Source organism: Enhydra lutris, unplaced genomic scaffold (assembly GCF_002288905.1).
Source record: "Enhydra lutris kenyoni isolate GAN:26980312 unplaced genomic scaffold, ASM228890v2 scaffoldscaffold19, whole genome shotgun sequence".
NCBI classification, from domain to species: domain Eukaryota; kingdom Metazoa; phylum Chordata; class Mammalia; order Carnivora; family Mustelidae; genus Enhydra; species Enhydra lutris.
In genome coordinates, this window is record NW_019154103.1 from 342,504 (window position 1) to 360,152 (window position 17,649).

The window sequence follows — 17,649 nt, forward strand, 5'->3', positions numbered from 1 at the left end:
TTCTTCTTCCTCTTCCTCCCCTTCCTCCTCTTCTTCCTTTTTCTTCTTTTTACTGCTCTGGGCAGTGGAAGGGAAACTTTATTGACATCCCAGGACCTTGGGGCTCCAGCTGGAGACCGCCCTGAGGGCAAAGGAAGGACCGATGGAGGGGCCTTATTTGCCCTTCTGCTTGGGGCACGGTTGTTGGTGTGGCCACACTTCCTCTCCCGGCGGGTGACAGAGTGGGGGTGCAGACGAGCATAACGCTTGCGGCAGATCTTGCTACTTATCTCCATGCTGAGCTTCAAAATTTCAGTCATTCATATACCTTCTTCACAATTTCGGGCATACTCAAGTACTAAATGAACTAGCTACTTAATATTTTTTATAGACCAATTTTAACTACTCAAATAGATTTTTTTTTAAGATTTTATTTATTTATTTGACAGAGAGAGATCACAAGTAGGCAGAGAGGCAGGCAGAGAGAGAGGGGGAAGTAGGCTCCCCACCGAGCAGAAAGCCAGATGCGGGGCCTGATCCCAGGACCCTGAGATCATGACCTGGGCCGAAGGCAGAGGCTCAACCCACTGAGCCACCCAGGTGCCCCTCAAATAGATTATTTTAAAAAGGAAACTGTATTTCTACCAAAAATAGCAAGTTAGTTTCAACTGCCAGAGTGAAGACAAATGTTAATTCTACCTAGATAATGTTGCCAGCTCTGAGATTAAGGCTACCTTCTCTAAAAGGATATTAGCAAATGTTACAAAAGATGTTACCTCCTAGAACCAAAAAAGATGTTCTCCTTACAAAAGATGTAGAAAAGAATTGGAAAGCATATAATTCTATCACTAAGTAATGACTTATCTCAACATGAACCACAGAAAATCTGATTAAAGTGTGCTAAGTGAGGGACGCCTGGGTAGCTCAGTTGGTTAAGCGGCTGCCTTTGGCTCAGGTCGTGATCCCAGCGTCCTGGGATCGAGTCCCATATCGGGCTCCTTGCTCGGCAGGGAACCTGCTTCTCCCTCTGTCTCTGCCTGCCTCTCTGCCTACTTGTGATCTCTCTCTCTCTCTCTCTCTCTCTCTGACAAATAAATAAATAAAATCTTTAAAAAACATAATAAAGTGTGGTAAGTGTCCCATGGTTTAAGAACAAATACTATACCTTGTCAAACGGCTTGTGGTTCATGCCTCCTTATTCTTCTGTGCCTAAAATGCTCTCCTCTCTTTCTCACCTAGTTGATTCCTCTAGTTCTTCAAGACCAAGGACATGTTCTGTGATATGCAATTCCAGGCCAAGTGTGACACCCTTCCTTCTTGCTTCCTCAGCATCCAATCAGCCTGTTTCAGAGCATATAACAACACACTGCAATTAACAGTTTGTCTGCCTCTTCATGAAAGGGAGAGTTTTTTTTTTTTTTAAGATTTTATTTATTTATTTGACAGAGATCACAAGCAGGTGGGGGGGGGGGGCGGGGGAAGCAGGCTCCCTGCCGAGCAGAGAGCCTGATGTAAGGCTTGATCCCAGGACTCTGGGATCATGACCTGAGCAGAAGGCAGAGGCTTTAACCCACTGAGCTACCCAGGCACCCCAAGGGAGAACTTTTTCAGGGCAGGGCTGGGTCTGTCATCTCCATGATCTCACGACTATATGACAATCCCTAGTTAATACATGTTTCTTTCTACATACATGCATAAATGAAAAAAGGTATGAATGATCCATCAATCCATAGAAGCATACTAAAACAGCAACTGTCAAATTTCTGGGAAAACTTGATTAAAAATAGATGCCTAGGCCCCTGCCCCAGTCTACTTCAGTGAGCCTGGGACTCTATCTGCATTTTTTTTTTTTAAACTCTCTAGTGGGGGGCGCCTAGGTGGCTCAGTGGGCTAAGCCGCTGCCTTCGGCTCGGGTCATGATCTCAGAGTCCTGGGATCGAGCCCCGCATCGGGCTCTCTGCTCAGCGGGGAGCCTGCTTCCTCCTCTCTCTCTGCCTGCCTCTCTGCCTGCTTGTGATCTTTCTCTGTCAAATAAATAAAATCTTTAAAAAATAAAATAAAATAAAATAAAACTCTCTAGGGGACTGTGACTCACAATAAAGTTTGAGAACTTTTATAGGTGAGTGAACAGTTTCAGAGAGGGTGATCTATTTGTCCAAGAACTAAAGTAGAAATGAAACTGGAATAATTCAACCAAAGTTTGTGAAGTCTTCCAATTCAGTCTTAAATCTTTCTCGTTTTTAATATATGGAACATTTCATGAATTTGCATGTTATCCTTATGCAGGGACTGTGCTAATCTTCTCTGTATTGTTCCAATTTTAATGTAAGCACTAATGAAGTAAGCACCCAATTCTGTCTTTATAGTGTGTACGAAAAGGCAACCTTTTTTTTTTTTTTTAAAGATTTTTTTTTTTTTTTTATTTGACAGACAGAGATCACAAGTAGGCAGAGAGGTAGGCAGAGAGAGAGGAGGAAACAGGCTCCCCGCTGAGCAGAGAGCCTGATGCGGGGCTCGATCCCAGGACCCTGGGATCATGACCTGAGCCGAAAGTAGAGGCTTTAACCCACTGAGCCACCCTGGCGCCCCAACCTTTTTTTTTTTTTTTAAGACTTATTTACTTATTTTAGAGGAAGAGAAAGAGAGCAAGCGGGGGGAGAGGCAGAGAGTGAATCCAGAAGCAGACACCCTACTGAACATGGAGGCTGGTCCCCAAGGACCCCAAGATCATGACCTGAGCCCAAATCAAGAATCTGGCCATTCAACCGACTGAGCCACTTAAAAGTCTACTTCTAATGGAAATATGAAGGTTCTGTTTTAGTCAGTATAATCAATATATACAACCACCCACTCCTCATTTGTTTGAATGGAGAGTGAAGAACAACATCTAAAAATTAGCTGCAATATTTAAAAGAACAAATAATGTTTATAATTTAATATTTAATGCAAATGTCATTCTCTTCATGTGTTCAGCAAATCTGAGCTCAAAATAGACTGTAGCTAAAAGAAAATAATGAGAGAGGATAACATTTAAATTTTCAATTCTGTAAAACTACAGGAGACTGAAAAATACTATTCTTTACCACCCGCTTTGTAATTTATAGCAAAAAATATATATCATTGGAACAGAATAGAGACCCCAGAAATAAACCTACAATTATATGGTCCAATCTATGATAGAGGAAGCAAGAATATACAATGGAGAAAAAAGTCTTTTTAATAAATGATGCTGGAAAAATTGGGACAGCTATATGTAATAGAATGAAACTGGTCCACTTTCTAATACCATACCCCAAACCAAGCTCAGAAGGGATTAAAGACCTAATCATGAGACTTGAAACTATAAAAAATCCTAGAAGAAATCACAGGCAGTAATTTCTCTGACATCAGCCATATCAACATTTTCTAGGTAGGTCTCCTGAGGCAAGGGAAACAAAAGCAAAAATAAACTATTGGCACCACACAAAAATTTAAAAAAAAAAAAAAAGCTTCTGCACTGCAAGGGAAATCATCAATAAAATAAAAAGATACCTGGGCGCCTGGGTGGCTCAGTGGGTTAAAGCCTCCGCCTTCGGCTCAGGTCATGATCCCGGGGTTCTGGGATTGAGCCCCACATTGGGCTCTCTGCTCAGCAGGGAGCCTGCTTCCTCCTCTCTCTCTGCCTGCCTCTCTGCCTACTTGCAATCTCTATCTGTCAAATAAATAAATAAAATCTTAAAAAAAATTAAAAAATAAAAATAAATAAAAAGATACCTATAATGAATGGGAGAATATATTTGCAAATGACATATCCTATAGAGGGTTGATATCCAAAATAAAGAACTTATACAACTGAACATCAAAAAAAAACACAAACAATCCATTAAAAAATGGGCAGAGGGGGCGCCTGGGTGGCTCAGCGGGTTAAGCCTCTGCCTTCGGCTCAGGTCATGATCTCAGGGTCCTGGGATGGAGCCCTGCATCGGGATCTCTGCTCAGCAGGGAGCCTGCTTCCCTCTCTCTCTGCCTGCCTCTCTGCCTACTTGTGATCTCTGTTTGTCAAATAAATAAATAAAATCTTTAAAAAAAAATGGGCAGAGGATATGAGTAGATACTTTCCCAAAGAAGATATTACAGATGGCCAACAGATACATGAAAAGATGGGACTGTCACTCATCATCAGGGAAATGCACATCAAAATCACAACATCACTTCATACCAGTCAGAATGCAAAAATCAAAAAGACGAGAAAGAACAAGTGTTGGTGAGGATGTGGAGAAAAAGGACACTTATGCACCGCTAGACGGAGTGCAAACTGGTGTAGCCACTGTGGAAAACTGTACGGAGGTTACTCGAATAATTAAAAATAGAAATACCGTATAATCCAATAATTCCACTACGGGGTATTTACCCAGGGAAAACAAAAACACTAACTTGAAAAGATATATGCACCCCTATGTTTACTGCAGTATAATTTATCATAGCCAAGACATGGAAGTTACCTGAGTTACCTAAGTGTCTAAGTGTCCATTAACAGACAAAGGAATACAAAAATGTGGCATTATATATGTATATATATATATATCTGCCCACCACATAGACATGATGGAATATCACACAGCCATAAAAAAGATGAAAGTGTGCCATTTGAAACAACATGGACAGACCTAGAGAACATGATACTAAGTGAATAAGAGTGAGGAAGACAAATGCTCTATGATGTCCTTCACAAATGGAATCTTTAAGAAAATGAATAAACAGGAGCTCCTGGGTGGTTCAGTCTGGCATCTGACTCTTGGTTTTGGCTCAGGTCATGATCTCAGGGTCCTGAAATTGAGCCCTATGTGAGGCTCCTGCTCAGCACAGAGTCTGTTTGTCCCTCTCCCCCTGCTCCTCCCCCCCCATAAATAAAAATAAAACCTTAGAAAAAATGAATAAACAAAAAGCAGAATCAGAACTATAAATACAGAGAACACAATGATGACTGTCAGAGAGGAACATGGGTGGAGAGTTGGACAAAATGGCTGAAGGGGAGATACAAGCCTCCAGGTCTAGAATGAGTAAGTCTGGGGAATAAAAGGCAGAGGATAAGGAATATAGTCAATGATATTGTAATAGTGATGTAACCAGACAGATGATAGCTATACTTGTGGTAAACACAGCATAATGTACAAATTTGTCAAATCACTAAGCTGTATACCTGAAACTAATGTAACATTGCATGTCAACTATACCCAGATTAAAAAAAAAAAAACACGAAATAACTAAAAAGAGAAACCTGAGATACAAAGAGGTTTCAGCAAAAGAAAAAAAAATATTATTCCACAGGTACTACTCAATAATTAAAGACTAATTAAGAAAGCAGATGCTAGAGCCTAGATCTTGGTGCTACTTTAGATTTTGATTTAAAGATGTTGTTTTGGGGGCACCTCGGTGGCTGAGCTGATTAAGCATCTGCCTTTGACTGGGTCATGATCTCAGAGTCCTGGGATCAAGCCCTGAGTTACCCTGCTCATCTGGGAGTCTGCTTTTCCCTCTCCCTTTGCAGGTCCCCCACCACTCATGCTCTCTCTCAGTCTTTCTCAAATAAGTAAATAAAATCTTTAAAAAATTATATTATTTTGGGGGTGCCTGGCTGGCTGAGTCAGTAGAGCATGCAACTCTCAATCCCAGGGTTGTAAATTCAAGCTTCATGTTGGGTGTGGAGATTACTTAAAAATTAAATCTTAAAAAAATAATTAAAATTTTAAAAGATGTTATTTTTGCAAATGAATGACAATAAAACCCTTTAGCAGTAGAGGATCTGGGAAAGCCGAAATAATTATGGGTGCCCCACCTACCACTTATATACTTTATCAGGTTTAGTAGAACCCTCTAGATATAATGATCTACTTTATATTTTTAACTTACTTTAAAAAATCTTTTTGCAGTGACCTCAACCATGAGTTCTTGTTGAGCTAAGGTCAGAATCCATTTCAAAACTTTTTCTTTCTGTTCTTGGGGCACCTGGGTGGCTCAGTTGGTTAAACGTCTGCCTTTAGCTCAGGTCATAATCTCAGGGTCCTGGGATCGAGTCCCAAGTGGGGCTCCCTCCTTGGCGGGAAGCCTGCTTCTCCCTCTTCCTATGCCACTCCCCCAGCTTGTGCTCTCTCTCAGAAAAATAAACAAAATCTTAAAAAAAAAAAAAAAAAAAAAAACCTCAGGGATGCCTGGGTGGCTCAGTGGGTTAAGCCTCTGCCTTCAGCTCAGGTCATGATCCCAGGGTCCTAGGATTGAGTCCTGCATCGGGCTCCTTGCTCAGTGGGGAGCCTGCTTCTCTCTCTGCCTCTGCTTGCTTGTGTTCTCCCATGCGCACTCTCTCTCTCTCTCTGATAAATAAAATCTTAAAAAAAAACAAAAACAAACACTTTACTTTCTGGTTTTTTTTTTTTTTTTTTTTTTTTATCAAGGGTCTTTCTAGAATCCATGTGAGAAAGAACAAAAACAAAACCAAACAAAACCAAAAACACTTTGACCTCTACCTTATATCACAGCCAAAAATTAGAGCTGGATCATAGAGTTAAATGTGAAAGTTTAACTGCAATAAACAAGGGAGAATATCTTCATGGGCTGGATACAAATTTTGTAAACAGAAAAAAAGCACTAACTATAACATTAAATAATAATATCTTTTTTCTTAACCAAAATTCTCAGCTTCTATAGGCATTGAAGTATTTGCTCACTGCTTTATCTTATAATATATAGGAAATATTTTCTAATTTACAATACCAATGTTGCAAATAACAATAAGACTACTGAGTGAGGTTTACATTTTTTCCAGTTCTTTTTTCCTTTAAATATATTCTATTAAGATTGGAGAACCTATATAAGGTGTTCTGGGTGGCTCAGTTGGTTAAGCGACTGCCTTTGGCTCAGGTCATGATCCAGGAGTCCTGGGATCAAGTCCTGCATCAGGCTCCCTGCTAAGCAGGAAGTCTGCTTCTGCCCTTGACTTCCCTCCCTCCCATGCTTTCTCTCCCTCACTCTCTCTCACATAAATAAAGTCTGAAAAAAATCATTTGAAATAGGTTTTTTTCTCCATATGGCTATTTTCACAATTTGATACAGGTAGGTTCTTTTGTTTCAGTCTGTTTTCAATTTCAGGGTTTTCTTTTTTCTTTTTACTCTGATGATATTTTCCAATATACAGAAGGTTCAAAAGTCAAAACTAACTGAAAACGTATACTCTGAGAAGTCTTGCTTCCATTCCTATCACCTCTATTTCTCCATTTTATTTCTGCTCACACCATATAGGTGTTTCTGTTTTAAGTCTCTGGTTTCTCATTCCAGTGAGAACGAGAAAAAAATATATTTTTTTACAAAAATAACAAATATTCATAATTTTCTTTTCAAGGTACCATCTTCTACATGTTTTGCTTCATTGCAGAGTACTCTAATGCTTTGCAGAATATTTACTATTTAATTTTTAACTATTTTAAATTTATACTCAGAGAGAAGTTATATAAACATTAGCCATCATTAGCACACTGTTATCTTCAGTCCAAGCAAGGCCCTCTCCTTTTTCCTTCTTCCCTGATCTTCATTCCCATTTTCCTCCCCACAAAGGTACACACTTCAGTGGGTTTTTTTCCATACCAACAACTAATTCTCCAGACACCAACTAGGTGTCTAATAAATCACTTCAGTAAACACACTATCTACCTGGAACTGGCATTAGATCCCACCAGTTAAAGGAACACAATCCCATAAGACTGTCCCCACTTTAGATGTCAATCCCAAATCCAAGGCCACTCTTACCAACTGGCTATAAATTGGAGGTTTCCATGACCCTACCTCAGGTTTAGTAACTTGCTAGAGTGGTTCACAGAACTCAGAAAAATACATATGTTTGCCAATTTACAAAAATACTCAGGAACACCCAAAGAGATGCATAGGGCCTAACATGGAGAAAGGGGTATTTTTGGAATGTGTAAACCCTCTTTTGGCTGTGTTACCCTCCCAACACCTTGATATAATCACCAACCTGGAAGCTCTCCAGTTCTATTATCTAGGTTTCATCACTTATGCATTACTGATTAAATTATTGGCCACTGGTGATTGAACTCAACTTCTAGGTCCTCTCCACTGCCTGGAAGTTTAGGAATGGAACTGAAAGTTCCAGTCCTCAACATTCTAACCATGCCTTGATCTTTTGGCAATCTGCCCCATCCTGAAGCTTTTCTAGTAGTCTCCAGCACATTAGTCATCTCGTTAGCATACAAAAGACACTCCTACCACTTCTAGGGTTTTAGGAGCTATGGCCCAGAAACCTGGGACAAAGACCAAATAGTTATTTCCCATTACAGTACACCTCTCTAATGTTGAAACATGACCTTAAATACGCATATATCTTTGTATTATATATTTTGTTCTGTGTTGCTTTTTTAAAAACTTTGTTAAGTAGAACAAACACAGAAAACCACAAAGATCACAAGATAGACCCTTGCTTACCATCCTAGCAACCTCCCATGTGCTCCTTCCAATTACCTCTTTTTTCCTCCCAAGAATAACATTGTCCTGATATTTATAATAACTTCCTTTTCAGTGTTATCACCTAAGCACACAATCCTATGCACTATAGTTTTGCCTGTTTTTTTTTTTTTTAAGACTTTATTTATTTATTTGACAGAGAGAGACACAGCAAGAGAGGGGACACAAGCAGGGGGAATGGGGGAGGGAGAAGCAGACTTCCTGCTGAGCAGGGAGCCCCAAGTGGGGCTCCACCCCAGGACCAGGGGATCAGGACCTGAGTGAAAGCAGACGTTTAACAACTGAGCCACCCAGGTGCCCCTCCTTTGTCTTTTTTTTTTTTTTTAACACGTTTCTTAGGTATCTTTTTACCCACAGTCCCCTTTCTCTCTTATTTCTCCCTTCTTCCAGAAATGTATTGGTTGAAGTCCTATCATTTCCCATAATCTGAATTTCATTGAATGTATTATGTGGAATATATAATAACATATTTAAAGATTTATTTATTTTGGGGGGGGTGCAGATCATCCCAAGCAAATTTCCCACTGAGCCCAGAGCCTGATGTGGGGCTCAATCTCATGACCCAGAGTCGGATGCCCAATGAGTTCAGCCAACCAGGCACCCCTGCCTTCTGTGGAATAATTTAACATGTTTTTCTATCTTTGAATTTTCTGTAAATTGATGGCTGGGTCACCCATGGTCAAAAATTAATTTTTTTTATTCAACAAAGGTAGTATAGACAAATGTGACATACTTGCAATATCTAAAGTGAAAGAGATTAAAAATAAAGACTATAAACATTGTATACCAACTACATGTAATAAAAATTAAAAATAAAAAAACCTATGGTATATCTGGAAATCCAGCCAACAAAGCAGGTCCAGGATCTTCAGAAAGTTTTCTCTATTAAAATACATAAAATACAGGCACCTGGCTAGTTCAGTCAGTAGAGAATGCGACACTTGATCTTGGGGTTTTAAGTTCGAGCCCCATGTTGGATGTAGAGATTGCTTTAAAAAAAAATATATATATATATATGTATATATATATATAATAAAACACAGAAAATATTTGAAACAATAGTTGTACTATGTTCATGGATAAGGTAGATTGGTACTCAGCATCCATTTAAACTTTTTTAAAGCTTATTTCTCTGTACTATAAATCTTGAAAAGTTAAAAACTACATTTCCCAGGGATACCTGGGTGGCTCAGTCAGTTGAGCAGCTGACTTTTGGTCTTGGCTCAGGTCAGATCTTCTGGTCAGAACTAGGGTTGTGAGATCAGCTGGTCACTTGGTGCTCAGTGCACAGTCTGCTTGCCTCTCTTCCTTCACTTCGATCCCCATCCCCTAAAATAAATAAAATCTTTAAAAATTTTTTTTCAAAAACTATATTTCCCAATACTCGAACAGTTAGTGTTCTAGAGGTAAATGATTTCTGCCAATTAGGCACATTAAAGTAAGATTTGGTATGGAAAGCCAAAACCTTTCTCCTGCTACTTTGTTCTCTGGCTGGCAAGCATGGTGGCCAATGTAATAGTATTTTCTGCAGCAGCTTTCAAGAGCATAGTCATTGGCTTTGTGGGTGTTGAGTAATACAGTATCTTCTTGATTCCTACATTGTAGCTACAGTAGTCTATTCTTTTTTTTTTTTTTTTTGGAAAGATTTATTTATTTGAGACAGAGAGAGAGAACACCAGTGGGAAGAGGGGCAAAGGGAGAGGAAGAGCAAATCATCAAGCAGATTCTCTACTGAGTACACAGCCCAATGTGGAGCTCGATCCCAGAACTCCAAGATCATGACTTGAGCCAAAATCAAGAGTGAGATGCTTAACCAGCTGAGCCACCCATGCACCCCTACAGTAGCCTATTCTTAACATAGATAATTCTAGTCATGGAGTCTTATTTCTCCATGCTGATGGGTAGTAGACACTTCTGTAACAGTCTAGTTTTGCAGTATTACCCTGGGACTCGTTTCTGATGGTCTAGGCTAAAGCCCACTCTTCCAGCCCATTAAATAATTTTCTAAGCACCAATTCCCTAAATTAAATCTCTATACCCTTAAAATAGTCAGATCTATTTACTGCAACTGAATGCAGACTGAATGCAACAATTAGTAAAGATACAAGATCTTCCCAAATTATCTGTACTATTTCAACAAAATTTTAGAATAATTTGACAAAACCTGACATGTATATGAGATAGAAGTCTCGAATATGTCAACTTTAAAAATGAAAAAAAGGGGTGCCTGGGTGGTTCGGCGAGTTAAGGTTCTGCCTTTGGCTCAGGTCATGATCTCAGGGTCCTGGGATCAAGCCACACATCAGGCTCTCTGCTCAGCAGGGAGCCTGCTTAATAAATAAATAAAATCCTAAAAAAAAAAAAAAAAAAAGAATACTGAGTCTCGCTCTTCCGGGGACGGCAACCATAGACATTCAGAAGGGTCTAGTGTTTGACCTACCATCATAGGCTGTCCTACAGTACAGCCTCTAATAAAACTAGGCTGTCCTGAATTGTTTACCTTTATATCGAGAAGGCTGGGAAAGCACCAAAATCTGCATGTGGATTGTGCCTAGGCTAACTTCCAGGAGTTCGTGCTGTGAGACCTCAAGTCCTTATGAGGTTGTCTAAAATGATAAAAACAAGTCAGCAGGGCCTATGGTGGTTCCATGTGTGCTAAGTGTGTTCGTGACAGGATCAAGCATGCCTTCCTTATTGAGGAGCAGAAAATCATCATGAAAGCATTATAGGCAAAAGCACAGAGCCAGAAAGCTAAAAAAAAAAAGCTTTTTTGAGTAACAAAAAAATCAAAAGGCTTAAAAAAATAAAGAATACTGCATCTAGGGGCACTTAGGTGGTTCAGTCAGTTAAGTATCTATCTTCAGCTTGGGTCGTGATTCTGGGGTCTTGGGATCAAGCCCCATGTTGGGCTCTCTGCTCAGCAGGGAGCCTGCTTCTCCCTCTCCCTCTGACTGCCACTCCACCTTTGTAAGGGCCTATTCAGCCAGAGCAGCCCCACCCCGGTTGAACTGCCATTTTGCTATAAAGCTTAAACTGACCTTGCCCCCCACCCCCAGGGGAACTTATTTAAAAGCAAGTCCAGGAAACCAGTCCTAGGTAACAAAGTCCAAGTACAAGGGTGGGTCAGGCCAGGTGGAGGTATTCAATCAGAGGGTGCGCATATTGTCTCCTAGCTACCAAGGAGTATGGGCCCCCACCCTTTGGGAGCCTTTTGGCGCCAATCCTAACCAAGGTGTGATAGGCTGGTTCAAATGTCTACTAGGGTAAATTGTAATTCAATTTGTCGCCTAGCATCACTGTGGAGTTTCCTGTGTGTGTGTTACAATCTCATTGGCCACCTGTGTGTGGCCAGGCCCAACCACATGGCCTATGCTCTATAAAAGTTAGTCTGGAAAGCAGGGAGGGGTCGTCCTCTCTGGAGGGGCGGCCCTGACCGGTCTGTTTGACGCTTGGTATGATTCCTGATGCTTGGCGCGAAATAAAGCTTTGCTTGACCTTCGCTTTGTATCAGTCTTGCTCCTTTAATCACGGACCCATTATTGGGGTTCCCCAATTTTGGGGGGACCCAACACCTTCTTGTTCTGTCAAATAAATAAATCTTAAAAAAAAAAAAAGAATATTGAGTCTATCACCCAAATGCAAACAATTAAATAATTATTTCCGGATTTTTTTTCACTCTTTTTTAGTATTTATTTATTTATTTATTTATTTATTTTAAGATTTTATTTATTTATTTGGCAGAGAGAGAGAGAGAGAGATTACAAGTAGGCAGAGAGGCAGGCAGAGAGAGGGGGAAGCAGGCTCCCTGCGGAGCAGAGAGCCCGATGTGGGTCTCGATCCCAGGACCCTGAGATCATGGCCTGAGCCGAAGGCAGAGGCTTAACCCACTGAGCCACCCAGGCGCCCCTTCACTCTTTTTTATATCTGTGACAAATGATACAGGAATATACAAAATGAAACCCCTTCCAGGTTTGAAATTTGGACAGTTTTGTTAACCAAATGAAGTTACTAATTACATGTTGGTCTTTCAATTATTTTCTACCCTGACAACTTGTTTTGCTTAAAAAACAAAAAATAAAAAATAATACACGCGCAGTGTAATGTATCTGACAAATGAACACTGGGTGTCCTGAGAGTAAATCTAAAGGATGTAGACTTCCAGACAACCCACCAGCCAATGGAATGAAATACCCCAGGGGGGTTGTAATGGCCCTGGTTAGCACTGATTTGAGCTTGGGGAAAAGATAAGGCACTGAAACAAGAAACTGAGCCAGTTACAATTTGGTAGTCACCAAGTTATCCCACAGTTTAAATTTTAAAATGCCTATAGATTTGGTTTCTGCAGTCACATTTTCTTAGAGCAAATGAAAGCTTCAAAAGAATTTTCCCCAAGAAACTGCACAACACCTCTTAAAAGGCACTCAAATGTAACCTAAAATAGAAAGGGCAAAACCACTTTTTTTTTAAATTAAAAAAAAAATCGTGTTGAATTAAGGACACTGTGAAAATCTTACTTATAAGCAGAGAGAGGATGTTAGGCTGGACTCTTTGTCTCTATAAACTTGGTACAATGCTTTATTATAGCAGCTAACTTCTACGGATAATTTTAAAAATCTACTAGAAAAATTTAAGCTCTGCTGGCATTCTCTGCCTGACAAGAAAGGCTGCTTTAAACTCTTTAGTGATTTACTTTTCCTTGCTAAATTTGCATTACCCCAGGACCCCAGGATCAGGACCTGAGCCAAAAGCACTCTTAACCAACTGAACCACCCATGTGGCCCAGTTTGAAAGATTTTATGAAGATAATAGGATTGGGGAGGATTTCACAGCCAAGAAAGGCCTTAAAAATATTTTAGTGTGGTTAAGGTAAGGTGTGGTAAGGTAAACTTCTCACTAAATAGATGATCAGCAAAATTTGGATAATGTAGACTTCCATGCTTTGCTTTCATGACACTCCAGGATCTTTCTACCCATATATCATCCTTGTCTGACTGTAGACAATGTATATTCTAAGAGCAACTTATTTTCAGTGGGTTTTTTCCCACCAATTAAACATTTAAAGCTTTTTTTTTTTTTTTTAATTATAAAAAAGTTATTGACTGCCTTGATTCCATTCTGGTCTCGAAAATACAGAGTATATTGGGTGACTGAGATTTTAAAAGATGCTTTGGGGGCACCTGGCTGACTCAGTCAGAGGAGCATGCTACTCTTGATCTCCACGTCTCAGGGTCTTGAGTTTGAGCCTCACGTTGGGTACAGAGATTACAAAGAAAAATAAATAAACTTTAAAAAAAAAGATGCTTTCAATAATTCCTGTGACTTCAATTAATCTTTCCCTTTTAAGAATACTTTAGCACGGGGTGCCTGGGTGGCTCAGTGGGTTAAGCCCCTGCCTTTGGCTCAGGTCATGATCTCGGGGTCCTGGGATCGAGTCCCGCATCGGGCTCTCCACTCAGCAGGGAACCTGCTCCCCCCCGCTCTATCTCTCTCTCTGCCTGCCTCTCTGTCTACTTGTGATCTCCCTCTGTCAAATAAATAAATAAAATCTTTAAAAAAAAAAAAAAGAATACTTTAGCACAATTTTCTTTCCCCATCTTCATACAAGTGTTTCTCTACCAGGGTTCTCTACAAAACAAACAAACAAAAAAGACATTGTCTCCTCCTCTTCCTCCCTTCCCCAGCACTCGACTTTCTGTTATCTTTCTTCTAGCATGACCTTATATAAGTTTTCTGAAATAAAATTGTTAAGATTGAATGAAAAAAAGCTGAGTATGCATGTATTAATTTAGTAACTGTTGGTGCTGTGTGGTGGGTCTATGGAGGCTCATTATATTATTTGTGCTCCGGTGCACTTGGAAGCTTTCCACGATAATGTAAGAAGGATATTCAGTCTGATATCCAAAAAATTAGGGTTAGCATTATAAATTTGGGACCTCATCAAAATAAAGATGACAGTTAAAGCCAAGGGACTGGATGAAAACACTTAGGAAGAATATAGGTAGAAAAGAATATAGAACTAAAATGTAAGCAACTCTAATATTTAGAAGTCAGAGAATTAAGATAAAGTGAAGTACACTGAGCTGCCAGTAAGAGGAAACCAGGAAGTGAGATGTTCGTGAAGCCTAGAGAAGAAAATATTTCAAAAATGTGGAAGAGGCCAAGAGTGTCAAATGCCACCTAAAGGCTAAAATAAGAACTAAGAATTTACATTTTGGATTTGTCAAGATGGAGGTTTAGACAATTCTTCAGACAAATTTTTTGCTATAAAAGGGAACACAAAAATTAAGTAGTGGCTGGAGGAGAACAGAGGTAAAAAAAATTTTCATTTTCTTCTGTTTTGAGATACTTGAGACTGAGGCTTATTAGTACACTGGTAGAATGACTTAGTTGAAAGCGGGAGAATAGATACAGGAGGGCTGTAACAGAACAATCAAGGTCCTGAATGAAATACACAAAAGTACAAGTAAAGGGAATAATTCTGTGTGTAACAGAAAAGAAGTCAAAATTTATAGATTCAGATATATAAAGATGGTAGAGTAATGGAGTGTAGATGAAGTGGTGTCAGTCTTCACACCTTAACTCTCTAAGCTCTAGTTAGATGGCCAGTAGTGAGAAGTACTATGGGATGAACCTACCTCATAAGATTTCTATGAGGATCCAACTGTCAAAGAGCCAACACTCAACATCATCCTGTAGAAATTGTTATTAAGACTCCTAGTTCAGTTCTCCATTAACTCAATAAAATTATCAATCTATCATTCTGCATTTAATAAAGTACCACAATTAAAAATAACAAAGATGGATGTAACTTAATAAGGTTGAGGATGTCAGAAAAGGCTTTCCTGAGACATTTAAACCAAAAGCTACGTGTAAGTTGCAGGCACTAACTTGACAAAGGTGGGGGTATTAGAAGTTTAAGGAGGTTTAGAAACAAACAAAAGTTCTATTGTGTCTATCAGTCAACGGCCAGATCACAAAGCAACTAAAACCATGGGAACATTTATCCTCAGTGATTTCCAATACCTTCTGTGGGTGAAAATAGGCTCTTCATAAACATTATGTCAAGTATGTATTTTAGTTCATGCTGAAGCCAACTCAAGTCCAACTGAGAGGTGAAAATAATTCATCGACTTTGATTAGACCACAAACTATAAAGCAAGGAGAGCAAACAGGTTTGCCCTTTCTCGCCTATTCTATTGACAGAGGTCATGTTGAATCCTCGAGTTTGTTCAGGCTAAGCAGTTAAATGTGGGAGCTAGTAATTCTTACTTGCCATAGATATCATAAATTACTGTTTGGTCATCACTGACCTAAGATAGCAACTTAGTTACTTTTTTTGGAGTTAAAAAAATCCCTTCAATTACTTTTTTAGAAGACTGGTGTATAAATATTAGCAGAATCTGAATCTCCCCTCCTCCCTTTTTTTAGATTTTATTTATCTGACAGAGACAGAGAGCACAAGCAGGGGGAGCAGCAGGCAGAGGGAGAAGCAAACTCCCTGCTGAACATGGAGCCCATCCCAGGACCCTGAGATGATGACCTGAATAGAAGGCAGCCACTTAACGAATGAGCCACCCAGGTGCCCCAGAATCTGAATTTCCTAACCATTCACAAAACAGCGGCAGAAAAATTAAAAATGTCTTTTCCATTAGAGCAACTTTCATGATTTTCAACATAATTAAAGTCTTAAAAATTAGAAAAGAACAAGACAGAAAATTGGGAACCAAGGGAAAATAAAAAATAACCTGGGATATTTCCAGAAAACAGGTATATATAAGGTAAATCAGGTGACAGGTAGGTGGAAGAATGTTATGTTGCTGTAAATGCTCAAAAAACATTATATGACGAGAGTTTCAAATGCCCTTAGTATAACATGGTAGAAGGGGGAAAGATGTGTTCTGGAACAAAGACATACTGTCAAAAAGGGAAGTATTTCTTTTTCTTTTTTTTTTTTTTTTTTAAGATTTTATTTATTTGACAGAGAGAGAGATCACAAGTAGAGAGAGAGAGGAGGAAGCAGGCTCCCTGCCTAGCAGAGAGCCTGATGTGGGACTCCATCCCAGAACCCTGAGATCAGGACCTGAGCTGAAGGCAGAGGCTTAACCCACTGAGCCACCCAGGCAGCCCCAAAAAGGGAAGTATTTCTATGCATTCTGTAGTATTTCTATAGTACTGAGTGATGTTGGCACAGTCGTTTTGACTTTTACAGTAACCCACAGAGCATAATAGTTCATCTTTTTCTATACTAAACCTTGACTCATATTTAAGAGGAGCAACATTGTTTTTTAAGAAAATACCAACAGTTACAATTACCCTAAAAAGCAATGTGGCTGTTCTCACTATTTTCTTAGAGAACTCACATTTTAACAAATTTACCAATGAAAAGTATTAAAAAACAAAATGATTAATCTTAACTGGAGGGAAATCTGCACCTACACAAGTTTCCTTGCCATATAAACTTCTCAAAGATTTCGGACTCATTTTTGAGTCTGCAAAGGCTTTTCATAAATAAGACCACAAAAAGGCTGAACAGCTAGCATTCCGACTTTAAGCTTGGCTTAAAGCTTGCCCTACCAGTTGGAAAATTTAGCCTCTCTTAACACACCAGGCACAAATGCTCCTTTGACTGCATTACCGAGTTAAGGAACAAAATTTGTTCAACTGTGAATCACTAACTGTAAAATCCATGCCAACTTACATCAAGGAGTCAATTTTTGTCTGTTTAAACAAGAGACGTAAGGTAATTAAGTACAGGGGTCTCAGGCGGTAGGTGCTACGCTTGCTGAAATTCAGATTACCCGGTTCCATCCCCAGTCCGACTGAACCCCCTTTAAGGATCGGGCCTCGGGGATACATTCTGAACGCGCTCGCCAGAAATTGTGAACCATGGTCCTGCAACCCACCAAACCACTTCATCCTGGAAAGTAAAAGTAGTTTACTTCGGCAAAGTGGTGACAAAATGTTTCGGTAAAGGCCAATATGGGCCGGAAAGGAAATTCTAAAACATCCAGAGAATTGCTCCAATCTACACCAAAAAGTGAGCTAGAGCGAATGAAGAGGTGAACACACGCGGGGCGCCCCAAGCGTTTCCGCAAATGTGAACTGCCCTTTCTTCTGAGGGTAAAGAATTTGGGGATCAGGGCCGACTTACTCAACCCTAAC